The sequence below is a fragment of the Hippopotamus amphibius genome, chromosome 6 (genome assembly GCF_030028045.1).
Source record: "Hippopotamus amphibius kiboko isolate mHipAmp2 chromosome 6, mHipAmp2.hap2, whole genome shotgun sequence".
Classification (NCBI taxonomy): Eukaryota; Metazoa; Chordata; class Mammalia; order Artiodactyla; family Hippopotamidae; genus Hippopotamus; species Hippopotamus amphibius.
In genome coordinates this window covers 170,769,301-170,785,833 of record NC_080191.1, presented here as the reverse complement: position 1 = coordinate 170,785,833, position 16,533 = coordinate 170,769,301, and positions in this window count along the sequence as shown.

Genomic DNA, 16,533 nt, shown 5'->3' with positions numbered 1-16,533 from the left:
CTGCTGAGGAGGGCAGGGAGCTGCGATTCTACCTTTGGTCTGGGCTCCTGACCTTTCCCCCTCTTCTTAGCCCCAGAGACTTTCAGAAGCCTCAGGCACCCAGAAGTACAGAATGAAACCCGGTCCTGGGGCCGGGGGTCAGCTTGGCAGGTGCTGAGGAGGGGACGGGGATGCAGGCGGAGCGTCTCCAACGGGCCTTCGTTCCAGCTCTACCCACAGCACGGGGGGAAGCAGGGTGTAGAGGAGGCCGAGGGCCAACACCAGGGCGGTGAGCCCGGCCCTGGGGGCATCGCCCAGGAGGAAGCTTTAAACCCAAGGTCGGAGGCAAGACTCCAACGGCCCCACCTCCGCTGCCCTCCAGGCTTGCCGCCTTTCTCCAAGCCAGTTGCTCTTTTCTTCCCTGGTCCCTTCCTTGCAGTTCTGCCTGTCTGCAGATTTCCTCTCTCTCTGTATCTGCTCTGCTTTGATTCCTCTGTTTCTCACCTGTCTTTTCCTCTGACTCTACATCTCTCTGGAAGTTTTTCTTCCAGTTGTTACCCTGCTTTCCTGTTTTCCTGTGTCATTCCTCCTCAACGCTCTCTCCCTCTTTCTACAGTTCTGCCTGCCCGTCTCTTTCCACCAAATAAGGCCTGCTTCCCCCAGTGGGTTTCCCCAAACCAAGCCGCTCCTGTGTCCCCTCGCCACACCTCTCTGTTTTTCTGTCTCTGCCTCCTCCTTCCTCTGTCTTTCTAGCGTTCTCCCTCCCCCTCCCCCGTATTGTCCCATCTCTGTCTCCATCTCCCCCCCCCCCCGCCCCCATGACAGACCCCAGCTCCTCGGACGGGCTCGGGGAAGCCAGCCCTGCTGTGCCCAGGGTGCTGCCCCGGGTGCGTCACTTACCCAGGACCGCCGGCCCGAGGATGCAGGAGCACAGGCAGCTCAGGAGCACAGCGGGGACCCTCGCCCCCGGGGCACCTCTCATGGCTCCGGAAAGAGTCCCTCACGCGCCCCGGGAAGCGTCTCAGCGGAGCCGTGGCGGTGCGAGGAGCAGAGGTGAACCTGTCCCCACCGGCCACTGGCCTTAAACAGGGGCACTTCCCTGAGGGGCCAGAGTACCAGGGGAAGAGGACAAAAGAAGGTGCGGCCCCGTGCCAGTCATCTCTGCCCTGTCTTTTCTTTCCTCAATCTCCACCCCTTCCCCCACCAGGAAAACATAACAAATAAGAACACGATACACCCATTGCCCTGTCCTTCGTCAGCCTGAGCTACGTGGGGGCGGGAGGGGCACGGCGGGGCGTAGACACCAGGACACCCTCCTGCCTGGTGCCCCGGCTGCGGCAGAGCGGGGAGGAGAGGGGCCGAGAGGGAGGCAACTGGGGGCTGTAGGAACAGGGGAACGTTCCCTTCTTACCTCCAGCTCCCTTCTCATTTCCCTTTGGGCCCAGCTACCTCTCAGCTTCCCCGTTTTCCACGGTAGGGCTGCTTCTAGGTCTCTGTGACACATGCCACTCTTTCTCGGTTTGTCCTTCCTCCCCTCCCAAGGCATCTGATGGGGACAGAGAGGGGTGAGTGCGAGGGGAGGAGGCGAGTGGATTCCCTGAGGGCTGTGTGGTGGAGACCTCCCAGACCACAGACTGCTGGGCATACCCAGGGGCAGGAACCTGAAACCAGGTTTTGGTTGTATTCTATGGGGGGCCAGAGAGCTCAGTCTGGACTTAGGGTTTAAGTAAGTTGAAGCAAGGATAAGATTATGACGTTTTCACATGGAAGGAAGACACAGACGTGGCTTGGACAGACTCAGCCTGGGTTCTGGGTAGTGTGTCAAGAACTGTAAAGGAGGGTTCTCCCCTAAGCTACCCAAAGTGGGAGACTCTCATCAGGGGGTAGGGTTAAAATTGCTTAACTCCATATAATTTATGCCCTGATAGACCTTCATGCTGCTAATAAAGTTACTCCTGGTCAGACTTAAGACACCTAGACTGAGATGGGGCAGGAAGTCAGGTATTTATTAAGCCAAATTTATTCACTCTTGGACTTGAACTAGAGTGCCAGGCTCTGTGTGTGTCCCTGTAACCCTGCAAGGTACATATCACCATCCCCATTCACATCTGAGAAAACTAAGGTTCGGGAGATGAACACGCACTCTTGTCATTATTGAGTCCCGGTCCCGGTTGGGCGAGGAGGTGGAACTGGAGAATGCTAACGGCCCTGAATCGCCCCTGCCCAGGTCACACGGGACGTCTGGAAGCTGGAACTCGAGCCTAGATCTGCCTGGCTCCAAAGCCAAAGCACGTGATTAACACGTGCTGAGCATGTATCCTGTGCTGGTGAGCGCTTATATGCCGAAGCGTTATTTCCCCAAGGCAGACGCAGAGATGCACCTTTCAGGACGGATTCACTGCTGGCTGCAAGGAGGGTGGTTATCTGGCAGCACCAGCTGTTCGCTCCTTCAGGGGCACCGCAGCTTTCAAGCCGAGACCACGCTCTCCTCGTGGTGAGCCTCAGGCCAGTGACTGAGCAGGGCAGGGGTGCAAAGACGGGCTAGTTCCGGCCCCACAGGACTCCTTTAGGAGGCCGTCTGCTCCCTGGGGCACCCGCAGATCTCGCAGCGACTTCGAGTTCGAGGCTCTGCCAGCTGAGCCAGCTCTGCCGTCCAACCCTGCCTCCTGCCTTTTCCTTCCACAGGTCTTATTCCCCAATCAACTTTCTCATTTCACTCCAGCTCAGTGTCAGCTTCCAGAAGGACCCAGCCTGAGATACTCACTTAAAAGAGGGTGGCCACTTACAGACATAGAGAGCTGGGTTTCAAATCTAGGTCTGCACAACTCCAAGTTCTCTGTCCACTGCTCTGTATGCCACCGTTCCACGAGGTGGGATGTGGGCTTGGTGGGCCTGGCTCCTGCTACGCAGGAGGGCGAGATCCGCTTGCGAGGACACGTCTCACGCTGCAGAAGACACGGACCGGTGGGATTGACACAGTTGGGGGGGGCTCCCTGTGACTGGACCCGCCGTGGGAGTGTGCTGTGTGTTGGTGTCAGGCCACTGCAGAGGGGGGAGCCGAAGGGACGACACGGAAGCTCTGCTCGTGAGGTCTCGGCTCCCAGGCCGTGGTGCGAGCAGCGGCCCCAGTGTCTGGGCCCCACAAAGGCCCCTGTCATTCTCTCAGGATTGAGTTTCAAGCCCCTTTCTCTGCATGTGCCCTGCATTCATGCCAATTAGTTCATTTCTCATTTTCCCTTGGAGGCAGAGGGGCACGAATGCCTCCCCAGGCAGCATCTTCCCGGCCTGGGATCCCCGAGAAGGAGGCGCCGCGCTGCGTGCAGGCGGACTTGAGGCTCAGAAAGCTCAATTTACCCATTCACTCCACTTTAAGGAGGAGAAAACTCAGTTCTGGAAGCCCGCAACCCTGCTCAGTCAAAACCCAGCACCCAGGACTCCCCTGGTGGTCCGGGGTTAGGAATCCGCCTGCCAATGCAGGGGACGTGGGTTCCATCCCTGGTCGGGGAACTAAGGTCCCACGTGCCACGGGGCTACTAAGCCCACGCGCGGCAACGACTGAGCCCACACACCCTGGAGTCCTCGCGGCACAACGAAAGACCCGGCGCAAACAAATTAAAAAAAAAAAGCCAGCACCCAGGGGCCCAGAGTTCCTATTTATGACCTACAGGTAGGCTTCCCTTTTCAAATTCTGAAAGAAAAAAGAATCCAACACAATTTTAGGACTGGAAGAACCTTGGTGATCACGGAGTCCACACTCCTCATCCTGGCACAGAAGCGGTGCAGGCGCGGGGAGGAGGGACTGGCCTGCCCCCCGGCTCCAGGGCTCGCTCTGCTCTGGGCTTCGCCTCCCGTGGTCATCAGGTTGTCCTGTGCGCTGCCAGCACCCCAGTCAGAGCCGCTGCCTCTGTCCACAGGCAACGCTCCGTCAGCGCTGTCGTGACGGGGACGGAGCCACGGCCGGCGGCCCTCTCAGCCGGGGCGGCCCGCAGGGACCTCCGACACGGGGGTCTGACGGAAAGCCCAGCCCCGGCCTTAAAGAGTGTTTTAAAATAAAGTTTACCATCACTGTTTTTTTTCTCATTATGAAAGTAATACATGCTCATGAGAGCAGGTATGGAAAATATTTAAAAGTAGAGAGAAGAGAAACATCATCAATGTGTTTGAAAAACCCCTCTTCATACACTGATAGATTTCTAGCTACTTCTCCAGGAATAGCTCATAAACATAGTTTTCATCTATCACATCATAGATAAATTTGGGGTCTCCTTTACCGTGTAACTTTAAACCTAAACATTTCCTCTTGTTGTTTGGAAACACTTCACGCACATATTTTTTAAGTCCACAGAATGTTCCATTGGGTGGACGTCCGTGTTGCTTATTTAACTACGTTGCACACTTGAGCTGTTTGCTTATCCCTGTTACAAGCAATGCAGAGCTGGCTGCGTGCTCAAGCTCACGTGCTTAAGCTGGAATCAGGACTGGCGTGTTTTGCCACGCTGCTCTGATCTTCCCTTCCCTGTGGCAGGACGTCAGTGAACGTGAATTAGCTAAGCCTGCGGGGTGTGAGCATATCCTCGGACACTTGGGGTCTGATGCTGACAGTCTAATGCGAGAGGTGAAACCAACAGTAAGATGAAACCATCACTCAGGTGAGCTAAGATGATGGGTGGATTAAGGACTCTGCAGGTGGATTGGGAAACAGGTGGAGTCCCTCAAGATTCCTTCCTGGGTGAATTCCCAGCCCTGACCCAGGACCAGCTGCCAGCCTTCTCATTTGAAAACCTGAGCCGGACCCACAGCCCAGGTGGTATTCTGGAGCAAGCAACCCAGGAGGAATCTGGAAGGGAAGGGGACGGGGTGGGAGAATGTAACCAGAGGGTCGGAGCAGAAGGAAACGGAAATAGTCCTGCAGAAGAACACAGCTGGCAAATGAGGTCCTCTCCTTCTGCCCGGCTCCCTGGCGAGAGGAACTAGCTGAAGTTGGAGGGATAGACCAAGGGGAGAGAAGGGGAGCAGAGCCAGGGAGTCCCAGCGAGCCGCGCTCCTCGGGGTACAGCGGCGGCCACAAAAGTCAGGGCCAGCCTGGCACGCCAACAGCCCTGTTACTCTGTGCTGAGAGGAACAAGAGAGCCCCTGCCCTCGCAGGGTCACACGCCAGGGTCACGACCACGGGGAGGGCACTTACCGACCGGCCCTCTGGGTTCGCGCCCTGGGTCTGGGTGTACGCTGAGCGATGGAGCAAGCTCCTGGAGGGTAATCCAAGAGGACCTCTCGTATCAGTTTCCTGGGGCTGCCCTAACAGAGCACCACAAACCTGATGGCTTAAAACGACAGAGGTGTATTCTCTCCCAGCTCTGGAGGCCGGACGTCCTAAATCAAGGTGCTGGCAAGAGCACGGCCCTCTGGAGGCTCGGGGAAGAGCCCCCCTCCCCGCCTCCTCGGCATCTCCCGCTCCAGGCTCTGCCTCCGTCACCACACTGCCATCGTCCCCCGTGTGTCTCTGTGTTCTCTTATAGGGATGAAAGCCATGGGCGTCCTGCCCACGCTAATCCAGTACCACCTCGGTTTAACTTAACCGACTCCATCTGCGAAGATTCTCTTTCCAAATGCGGTCACGTTCTGAGGTGACGTGACTTTGGGGGGGACACTTGTCCAGCCCAGTGAACCCTCTTTGAAGAAAGCTGGAGGAGGGTCGGGGGAGGGACAGATGGCCTCCGCAGGGAAGCCTGGCGGGTGAGCCCGCGTGCCCCCAGCTGGCCCCGGAGGGCCCCAAACGCGTGCCCCCGTCACCCCCGCGCCACAGGCCGGGCTGGGCGACCCCGGAGATGGGCAGGAGCTGCCCGCCCGGCCGCCCGAGACCACCCCCCCGCCCCCTCGCCGGCAGCCCCGCTCGCTGGCCAGCGTGGCACAGCTCAGCGACGGCACCGCGCTGCCTGGTTTCCTTCTGAGCCGGGAGAAGAAAAGAACAGTGGGCACGGGGTGAGGGACAGGACAGCATATTCAAAAATAAACCGCCCTGCCCTGTCCTCGGGCATTCCACAGCCGGGCTGGTCGGCCCACTCCCCACGCCCTAGAGCGACACCCCTGCCCCCAGCACACACACACACACCCTGCTCTCCAAGGGTGGGGAAGAACTAGACCCAGGCATTTTCTCTTTCCTCTGCACACACCCAGACTCTCCCTTGATGGGAAAAGGTAACTTTCCACCTTGCCCTGCTCCCTTGAAATTACTTCCTTTTTAAATATATGTTTTATTTTATGTATTTATTTATTTTTATTTTCAGCCGCGTCGGGTCTTAGTTGCGGCAGGCAGGATCTTTCCCTGAGGCATGGGCGTGCGGGCTTCTCTCTAGTTGTGGCGTGGTGTGGCTTTTCTCTTCTCTAGTTGAGGTGTGTGTGGTGTGTGGGCTTAGTTGCCCCGCGGTGTGTGGGATCTTCGTTCCCCGACCAGGGATGGAACCTGCGTCCCCTGCCCTGCAGGATGGACCCTTTACCTCTGGACCACCAGGGAAGCCCCGAAATTACTTCTTCAGGTGCACTTGGAATGTTCTCTCTCCCCAGCCCTCAGTTCCCGCACACACTCCCTGGAGCGCTGGGACACGGGAGGGAGGGAGAGGCAGGAGGATTACGACTGATAAATCTCTCCCCACGTGGCTGCAAGGCCTGCAAGATGAAGTTTTCACTGAAATGAAGTCCAGCTTCATCCTGGAGTCTAGAGACTGATTTAGTCGTGAGGTACCAAATCCAGAATAAACTGCCCAGCATTTGGCCGCAGGTCCAAGAGGTGAGCCTGAGGGAGGAGGCATCGGTTTGTTCTCCTTCGAGGAAGGAAGGTGTGAGCCACCGGAGGCAGAGTGAGTGCTCCAGGGGAAAGAGCGAGGGCTTGGAGTCCCTGAGGGCAAGCGGCTTCCTCGCTGAACCTCAGTCTCCCCATCTGCACAATGGGAATAATAATAACCGTTCCTATGAGCTTAGCACATGGACGGTTCTCAACAAACGTTAGTGTCCCCCACAGGGAAGGTGGACACAGAAAGAGAGCCAAAGAGTTGTTTCAAGTGAGAGTCTGGGGTTGTTCTGGGTGGAGAGGCCAGCTGATGGAAGTAAGGGGGTTATCGTAAGATTCTTGGCGGGTGAATGGCTCTGGAAGGGAGATGGGCAGTGGGGGTGGGCGAGCCCGGCCGTAGGGTTTGTGAGGTTGCTGTCCCCACCAGGGTCCTGCTAAACTAGGAGATGGTCAGCTGGGCTAGATCAAGTGAGTTGTTGATCGTATGCAGATGAGCTCATTTTTTGCAGTGACTATGCAAATCAGGAAAGTTCTTCAAGGACCGTGGTTTCCAGGCTGGGGGAGAGGGGCCTGTGTGAGACAACGAGGTTCTGAGAATCAGAAGTAATCATACCGACTGAGAAGCGTAATTGCAGGGACAGAGAAGAGGCCAGTCCTGGGAGGATATGTTTGCGGGCTTTTTTCTTATCCTGACGCCGGCCTGTCTCACAGAGGCGTGAAAGCCTGCAGGCCCTGGGTGAAGCCTGTATGCCAGGACTTCAAATGCAGGTTCCAATGTCGTATAATAAATAATATATATTGTGCAATTATTAAATTGTGACGTGTGATATACTAACACGCCTACTGATTGTATTAGCCTAGTTTAAGTGTGAGATTGGCTTTCTAAACATGCTTTAAAAGGTCTCATGACTGTTACTGCCCGGAGCGCCCCTGAACGTCTGATCACGTTTAACACGCGTGGGCAGCAAAACCCCAAAGCCCTGGTCCCTTCGAGACAGGCCCCTGCCCTTGGTTAGTCTGCCGTGCTGCCAGGAGCAGGCACACCTGCGAGGACCTGGCTTTCAGAGGGCGCCGTCCCCACCCCAGGCCATCAGAGGAGAGATCACTGTACTTTGCCTAAGGGATTAAGAACGTGAAGCTCGTGGCTCGCTGGGCCTATGCCCTGGCCCTCTGGCTGCTCCTTCTGGCTCCTCAGCCAAGAGCAATGAGAGGCCATTGCAGGGAGTTAGGTAGGGGCGACGCGATCAGACCTTTGGTTCAAAGAAAGCGGAAATGAGGTTGCGAAGGAACAAGACTCGATGAGAGAGGAGGCTTCACGGAACAGCCCAGGCAAGAGAGGATGGTGTGTGGAGAAGCAGAGTGGCAGGGAGGCGGAGAAGTGCTGGCTGGAGAAAGGTTTCAGAGACAGAATGCACGAGGCTCGGTGGGAGAGGGTCTCTCTCCTGCTCCCCTGGAGCCCCGGGGAGGTGGATGGTGCCAGGAACTGGGCAAGGGAGCAGCAGCGCGTACTGGGCTGCAGGCATGGAGGGAGGGGGCGGGGGGCAAGACATGGGTTCCTTTTCAGTAGGGTGACCGTATTGTCCTCGAAGAGATCGTGTGGAACAAAAGGCTGTCAGTGCCCCTGCTCCCGAGACCTGCAGAAACGGGAGAGACGGGTGGAGGATCGCCTCCCGACGTCAGAGACGGGGGGAGACCTGAGTGCAGCTGGCCCGGCTTGTTGGCTGCCTCCCCTGCGCTGGGTTTACTGGGATGACTCATTCAAGGGTGTGCCCCCCGGGCTCCGTGCTCAGCGCAGGGCCTGACCCTCAGTGACTCTCAACACGTGTTGGTCAAACGGGTGAACAGATGACTGGGTCTTTAGAGCATTTCTGCTTTACACTGTGAACATCGTTTACACCTTAAGGAACCACAATAGGAATGACCGCTAACATTTATCCAGTACTTAGCACCTGCGGGCCCAGTCAGGTCTCCCGCAGCCAGAGCTGGCGTCCCGGGCGGGTCCCTGTGCAGGCAGACAGGCCCTCGGGCCTGGGAGGGCTCCGAGCTCCGCTCCAGGCTCTGCAGCCACCATCTTGAAGCTCTCAGTTTCTTTTGACACGGGCCCCACACACTGTGCAGCGGGTCTCGGTTACAACACTACAACGCATTCCTAGCACCCGCCGTGCTCTGTAAAATCATGCAATAAAAATCACGGGGCTTATGGGGAAAACGCGGTTCGGCACAACACGCAGAAGCTTTGTCAGTGACACGGAAAAAACACGCCTCGTGAAAACGGCAGCACGGTTTCACACGTTGAATGGTGAAGAAATGCATTAGCACTACAGTAAGTCCGGCACCAAACCTCGAGGAAGGCCCGAAGTTGGCTTCCGGATGCGGGTGTTGGGAGAGAGCTTGGCTCCTGGGCCTGGGCACGCGTGTGTCAGGAAGGACCGTGGAGGGCGTCAGCTATCTGACACCAGATGCGGAAGGATGGGGTGCACTGAGGTACCTGGAACTGTCTGTGGCGTGGCCTGTGTGCGTCTGTTTGGTGTTCCTCGGCAGCTTGGTTCATCTGGGTGCAGTTTTCTGCTTTCATTTAGTGTTTCCTGAAGATTAAATCATTCGTCAGCACATGTGGAATTTGTTCCCTCATATATCAATTACACTGGAACAAATTAGTATTCCTGAAACAAGCGTTACAGCAGACCTGCTTGCACTACTTTAACATTCACGGGTATGGACCCGTAAAGCCTTGCAGTTGCACCCGGGGAGGTGGTTACTAGGAGAGAGTCCCACGGGGAGGTGGGGACCCAGCCTACACGAGGGGCATGGCGGACCTCGCGGAGTCTGCCCTCCGTGTACCGCACGCTAAACGCTCAAGCTGCCCGGAGGATCCGTAAACAGTGAGAACCGCTGCCTCTCAAGGCCCAGCCAGCCTGCCCAGGGCTGATGGCCTACATGGGACCCACACCCAGTCACCCATTTATCAACTGACAAAGACAATATAAAAACAAAATCACAGTTCCCGGAAAATTTTTTTCTCTCCCGTTTTTTAAAAATCCTGTTTTGTTTTTGTTCATCACCAACAGCCTATTGGCTGTCCTGCCTCATATGTGTAAATAAATTATTTACATGCAGATAACTGCCTAAGCGTCTCTGAGTAGCTCAGAAGTTAAGTAACGTGTCCAGGATTTTGCAGCTAACAGGCCAGAGCCAGAGTTAGAGCACGGGTCTGTCTCTCTCCGCAGCTTTTCACTCTTGCTACTTAATCTCTTCCAATGGCAAAAGCCCCTGTAGTTTCTTTACAGCGTGAAAGAGAGGGTGCTGGTGGAGAGGTCAAGGCTGGAAAGGCGGGTGGGAGTTGGGGGCTTGTGAGAGGCCTGATCCCAGACAAAAACAGCTGAGCCCGGCGCAAGAGGCAGAGCTTTGAAGGGCCTTTCCACCTGAAGCCTGCTGACAGTCCTGCCGGGGGCAGGCTGAGTACAGCAGGAGGTGTGCAGGCCAAGCCGTCCACCCCACGTGGGGCTCTGTGCCCAGGAAGGAGAGCGGGTCCAGAATCCCCACAGGGCTGACGTCTGGGCCTACAGGGATGAGTGATCCAGGACACAGAGCACCCGCGGCTGCCTTTTCTCCCGTGATGCTTCTGTTTCCCTATCTGGTCATAACCTGACTGTGACCTGGAGAGTAGCGGAAAAAAGAGACTGGGAAGGGAGCTTAGCCTCACCAATCGTCAGGAGGACTTGCGTCTCTACTTCCCGAGCGTGCATGGGGGGGGAGGCAAGAATAACACGCAAAACCCAGGTGTTGTTTTTGGCTTTCAAATACACTTGGCAACATTGTAGAAGAAGGTTATCGCCGTATGTAAAACAAAAGTGTAAGTCCACCTGAAAAGCAATTTTAAATACTAATGAAAAATATTCGCAACATGTTTGAAAGATATCCTTAATATACAAACAGAAAATTTATGCATTTAAAATATATGTTTATACATATGCATATTTACTGTTTATATATGAAATATTATATAATATATTATTATTTCAAAGTAATACTTTAAAATAAAATAAAGATGGAGGCAAAGAACATGAATAAACAAAGAAATACACAGGTTTTCAATCCCACTAGTATTTAAAGAAATGCAAAATCAAAACAAGATACTATTTTTCAAAAAAATCACATTCAGAAAGATTTGAACTAAACGACAACAGCCGGGATTGATAAGCATATGGAGAAACACACATCCATAACTTCTCTTGGGATTATGATGTGGTGTATTTCTGGAAAGTAATTTGTTAATATATAATGAAAGTCTTAAGATTTTACTTCTGCTCTTCAAAATTCACTTCTAGGAATTTATCCGAATGAAATCACAGGCCAAGTGTACTAAGACATAGGTACACAGCAAAAACTGAAACCTGCCTAACGCCCGACTACTAGAATTTGGTTAAGGTCTAATGATGCATTCGTACCATGGAATATAATGCACCCACTAAAAACAATCTTGTGGAAGAATATCCAGCAATCAGGAAGAACTTAATAAAACAGTGCAGTAAAGTGTTCACAAAATGCTTCATGCCACGTGATCGCAAAGGTTTTCTAAAGAGCTACATATACAACGGGAAGAAAAAAAAGCCTGGAATAGAATATACCCAAGTCTTAACACTGGCATTCTCTGAGTGGTGGGTGACGTTCATTCTGTTTGCGTTTTGGTACATTCAACACTAAGTATTCTTTGATAAGAAAAGAGTACATGTTTTGTAAGTTTTTAAAGGGCAGATTGATCTTCCTAAGTGAGTTTTTCTCAGGTGACTGTTAACAGGAGGCTTGAGAAGACAGCCACAGACGCCCAGACCCGACAGGGCCCTGCGGCCAGCTAGCGCCAGGCTTTCCCCAGGCCCGCGCTGAGCCCCGGGCAGGAGGGCCTCCTGCCGCTGGCGGCGGTCTGCACCGCGTGTGAGAGCCTGCACGTGGGCCTGTAGAGACGGCGACAACACGCACCGTCTTTTTCCGTGGGATGCAGTTTGGGGGAAAAGACGTTTGAGACGTGCTTCTCTGCAGCAGCGCCACCAAGCACGGCCCAGGCCTGGCTGAGCCCTTCTCGCGACGGGGAGCGCACCACCTTCGTGCGGGGGTCGGACAGCACAAGCCGCTAGACGGTCGGCCTGGTGTTGAGGGAGCGCTCGCGTCATCACGCCCATCCCCCTCCTCCCCATCCTCCTCCTCGGGGCAGCCGCCAAGCCGCGCCTGAGCCCAGGCCCGCCCAGGCCAGTCACATAGACACATATTTAAAAAGAAAAAAGAATGAAAAGCAAAAAAAAAAAGACTGCAGGGACAGCGGGTATGAGAACAACGGGTTCCACCTGGCTGTGAAGGGGGCTGGCGCCGCGCCGGGGCCGTCTCCACCGGGGACCAGAGGCGTCCCCCGAGAAGACCCGGCGGGAGGCCCGCGACACCCGCGAGGAGCGCACGCGCCCCGCTCGCCCCGTTCGAGGAGGCCCGGCCCTGAGCGGCTGGTTTTCCACCAGGAGACCCGGCCGCCTGGCGCAGACCACGTCCCCGAGCGCCGCCGCCGGGCTGGACGCCCTGGATGGAGAGCCCCGCAGGGCCTCCCCGCGCATCACGCGGCTCCTCCGCCGCGGCCTCCCGCGCGGCACAGGCGACCCGCGAGGCGACGTCGGCGGCCGAGCCAGCCGTCGGGGCCCCGGGGGGACGGGCCGCGCACACCGCCATCTGTATTGTCTCCCCCCGTGAGTTAGGGTCGTGTTGGGGAGGGAAAGGGAGGGATGACCTTTCTAGGGAGAAACCCACGACCTGTCGTTTGATTGCTTCTTTGACATTTTTGCCAAAATACCGGTGGTGGAAAGCCAGGCTAGCTGTGCTGGTATGGGACGAGCAGCCTCGCTCTGGCGTGCGGACTGCTCTGCAGGTTCATGCGAGTGGAGCTGTCTTTAACCTATTGCTAGAAAACAGGCTTTTTAAGATGAGACGAAAACGTAAGCGGAATGGCCCTCATTCAATAACGTGCTGTGCTCCAAGGACAAAGACCCCGATACACTCAAAGGGCCAACACTGCCGGTGACAAAGAGCTGCAGGGCTCCCGTCACGGCCACAGGGCGACCGCTGCCGTGTCCCAGAGCCCTCCCAGGCCGCACGCGCTGTCCCCGCCCACCCCGTACACGGAAGGACATTTGCCACGTCCCTCTGCCGCTCAGCCCACTGCCCAGGCGGCCAGGGACTGGCAGGCTCCCTGGCTCTGAGCGCAGACAAGCGGCCCGCGCGGGGTCGGGGCTCCCTGGCTGCCGGGCGGGCCGGCTGCTCGGGAAGCGCCCCGTCTCTTTAGCAGCTCCTGTCTTCTTTATGTGCTGCTTCACGTCTGGAAATCCTCTTCCAGCCCGTGCTCAGACCACGACATAAGTTCTGTGGTCCCAGTGAGGATTTTTATCCTTAAAAGGTATGCTCTTGTGTTTTAAGGTTTGGGTGCTTTCTATCTCATCTGTTTTAGCTGTGCATTTTTTTTCAGAGTGCACACTACCAGACATGGGATAGTTTAAATCCCAAGCTGCTGGACTTACAACGTAAGGTATATTTATTCGTATGCTTTAGGCCTTGCCAGTTTTCAGAAGTTTCTGATTAGTCGACAGTTTTAACACTAAATTTCAGTTTACGGTATTTCTGCATTACAGCCATACGTAACATTAAGCCACTGATTGTGTATTTTTCTTTATTTTGGCTTTTACGTCCTTACTTAGCCTTATCTAGGTAGGGGATTTTTGGTTTGTGTTTTGTTTTTTTTGTAATTGGCTGTGTTGGGTCTTCGTTGCTGTGCATGGGCTTTCTCCAGTTGTGGCAAGCGGGGGTACTCGTCACTGCAGCTCAGGAGTTGTGGCTCGCGGGCTCTAGAACGCAGCCTCAGGAGTTGTGGCGCACGGGCTTAGTTGCTCCACAGCATGTGGGATCCCGGACCAGGGCTCGAACGCGTGTCCCCTGCATTGGCAGGTGGATTCGTAACCACTGCGCTACCAGGGAAGCCCTGTCCAGGTTGGTTTTGCAGTTATCTGTCTCCTAGGCCAAACGGCTTGCCTGAGGAGAATCAAAGCTACTTCAGATTTTGGCTAAAAGGTGCTTGGCAGATGGCTCTGGGATTTTTGTCCTTCTTTCTTCTTAACTTAAAACCACCACAAAAATTATGAATCACTTTAACAGAAATGTTACGCACCACGAAAACAGAGAGAATTCAAGTCTGTGTGTCATTGGCTGTGCTGATATCTGCGGAGACATCCTGAGTGGGAAGCTGCCACCACTCCTTGCTCAGTGGTCACGCTGCCATTTCTGTCTTCACTGGCGTCTTCCCCGTGTGCCCTGTGCCCACAGCACTCGCTCGCCTGGGATGAAAGGCTGTTGGGCTGTAGAAGTGGGTGGCCGTTTTAAGAAAGTGTGTGGTGCAGCGTGTGAAAATGTAGGCGCTAGGGGCTTACTGGTAGAAAAATTCTACAGAGAAGAGCTCTGTTTGTAAACATTCTGTCCAGTTTTGGGAACCTTGTGTGTCAGTTTTTCCTCCCTGAAAACACTCCTTTCCCAAATAATCATAACAGAGAAACAAAGTAAAAGCATTCCCAGATAATACATACTTAACTCCCATTTGACTAAAGAAAGGAAAAGAAAAATAAAAGGCCCAGTCGCCCGCCATGAGGAGCCCCTGGTCTGGTGGAGCGAGGTGAGTCGGCACAGATCACCTCTGTCGTGACTACGCTGTGTTGCCCGTGATGGCCAGCTGGGACCTTTGCCCAGGGACCGCAGGCTGCTATCTTTCCTCTGCCTGAGCAGAGAGGAGCCAGCCTCTGTGCACGGGACAGGCACTGCCCGCCGGCTGCCCGCCAGCCCCTCTGGGCCTCAGCCCGCTCCCGGATGAGGCCTGTCCCTCCAGCAGGCGGCCCGAAGGCTCCAGAGCCTCCTGAGGACCGGCACCTGTGCTGGCCACCTCCTGCACAGGTGTGTGAATACAGCAGCACTCTCCTCCTGGAATTTACTTGCTACTAAGAGTAAAGCTCTGTGCCAGCTCTTTTGTGCTGGTCATCTAGTTTTTCTGGTCTTTTTTTTTTAAGCTGTGATTTATTGAGTATCCACCGTGTTTGGCATTTTGATGTATTATCTCTAATCATTGAAACTTTTCGAAGTAGGTGTTATCCTGTTTTACAGATGAGAAAATTAAGCACAGATGTTGATTTTTTGTACAAATGATGTCTATCGAGCACCTGTCTGTGCGAGGTATGAGCCTGGAAGCAGAGAGAAAGGCAGTGGGCGGCACGACGGCCAGTCTCTGCCCTCCTCAGTCTGGTCCAGGAGCAGATATTAAACAGAAAGTCAAGCAAAGAATTTTAATCGTGATACGTGCCATGACGGAGAGTGGAGAGCATCCTAGGGACATCCAGCAGGAGCACTTACTTCCGTGGGGTGGGGGCAGGCAGGAGCTAGAGGAGCAGCAGGAGCTGGCCAGGGAGGAGTGGGGCAAGACGGCCGTGGGCAGAGCAACGGCGTGCGCAAAGGCCCTGAGGTGGAGAGACGCTTGGCCTCGTCAAGGATCTGAAAGAAGGCTGGAAGGACTGGGGCTGAGGCAGGGGCGTGAGTGGAGTGAGGCTAGGGAGCCGGGTGGGAGTCAGACCCTTCAGGTCTTCAAGCTCCACAGGCGTAAGGATCTCCTCGGGGAGCTGATTTCAAGGCGGCTCTGGAGCCCACCCTCCGCCGAGTCTCAGCCGGAGCACCTGCCCTTTCACCTCTTTCCCCAAGTGGCCAGAGGCAGACGCTTCAAGGGTCCAGATGTAGGTCTTATCAACCATCCGAAGAACGTGGGGCATTTTCCAAGAGGAGGGGGAGCTCTTGAGGCCAAGACCGTGCAGCAGGCTGGCGGGCGCAGGTTTGAACCCAGTTCCATCTGGTTCCCAAACCAGGGCACCCTGTCTCTTCCCGAAAGGAAGGTGAAGGTGGTGTCAGGGGGGTGCCCTGAGGGCTGGCGCAAGACCCCCCAGGTGAGGGAACAGTGTCAGCGAGAATCGGTGTGGCTCAGAGGTGGGTGGGGCAAGGCCGCCACAGAGCCACCGACCTGAGCAGACCCACAGCGCAGGTCTCTTTCCCCGTCGCCTTGTGGGGGCCTCGCGTGTTCCCACCCCACGTAATTTTGCATGTGAATTTCATTTTGGCTCTACGAGGACTGTACCACTGTGACGACGGAGAGTCTCCTGGGACCGGTCTCCCTCCTTCCCGATGAAGACACTGACGCTCACCCAGGTGGAGCCACTGGGAAAGCATTTCAAACTGCAGTGCAACCCGAAGCTATAACACAGAAACCTCAGGCACGTGCCCTCAGGAAAACAAGACCTAAGGACCAAGAAACTCAGTTTTCATAAATGCCTGATTAAGAGAAGACCGATAATATTGGAATTTTCTTAAATGACAGGGAGTTGATCAGGGGTTGCTTCATATCAGCCTTTGGATGTTTTGATTGTAGTTTCCAGAAGCGTGAAGAAATGACCCAGGTCAGGTAGGTCTCACAAAACGAGCTGGAATGAGCTTTGTTGGTAGGACTGGACTGGTTTTGTCTGCTCAGGAAATCTTCAGAGCTGGCCTCTGTGTTCTATTTTTGCAGACTCTAACTGAATCCTCCCCTCTCCATTCTCTGCCCACACACGCAGACCACCCCATCTCTCGGCAGGCTCGCCTGTGGCTTGCGACAGTGTCCTGAGCTGCAATTCCGACTATTCCGGAGTAAACTCATCTTTTTGACAATTTTGAGCTTG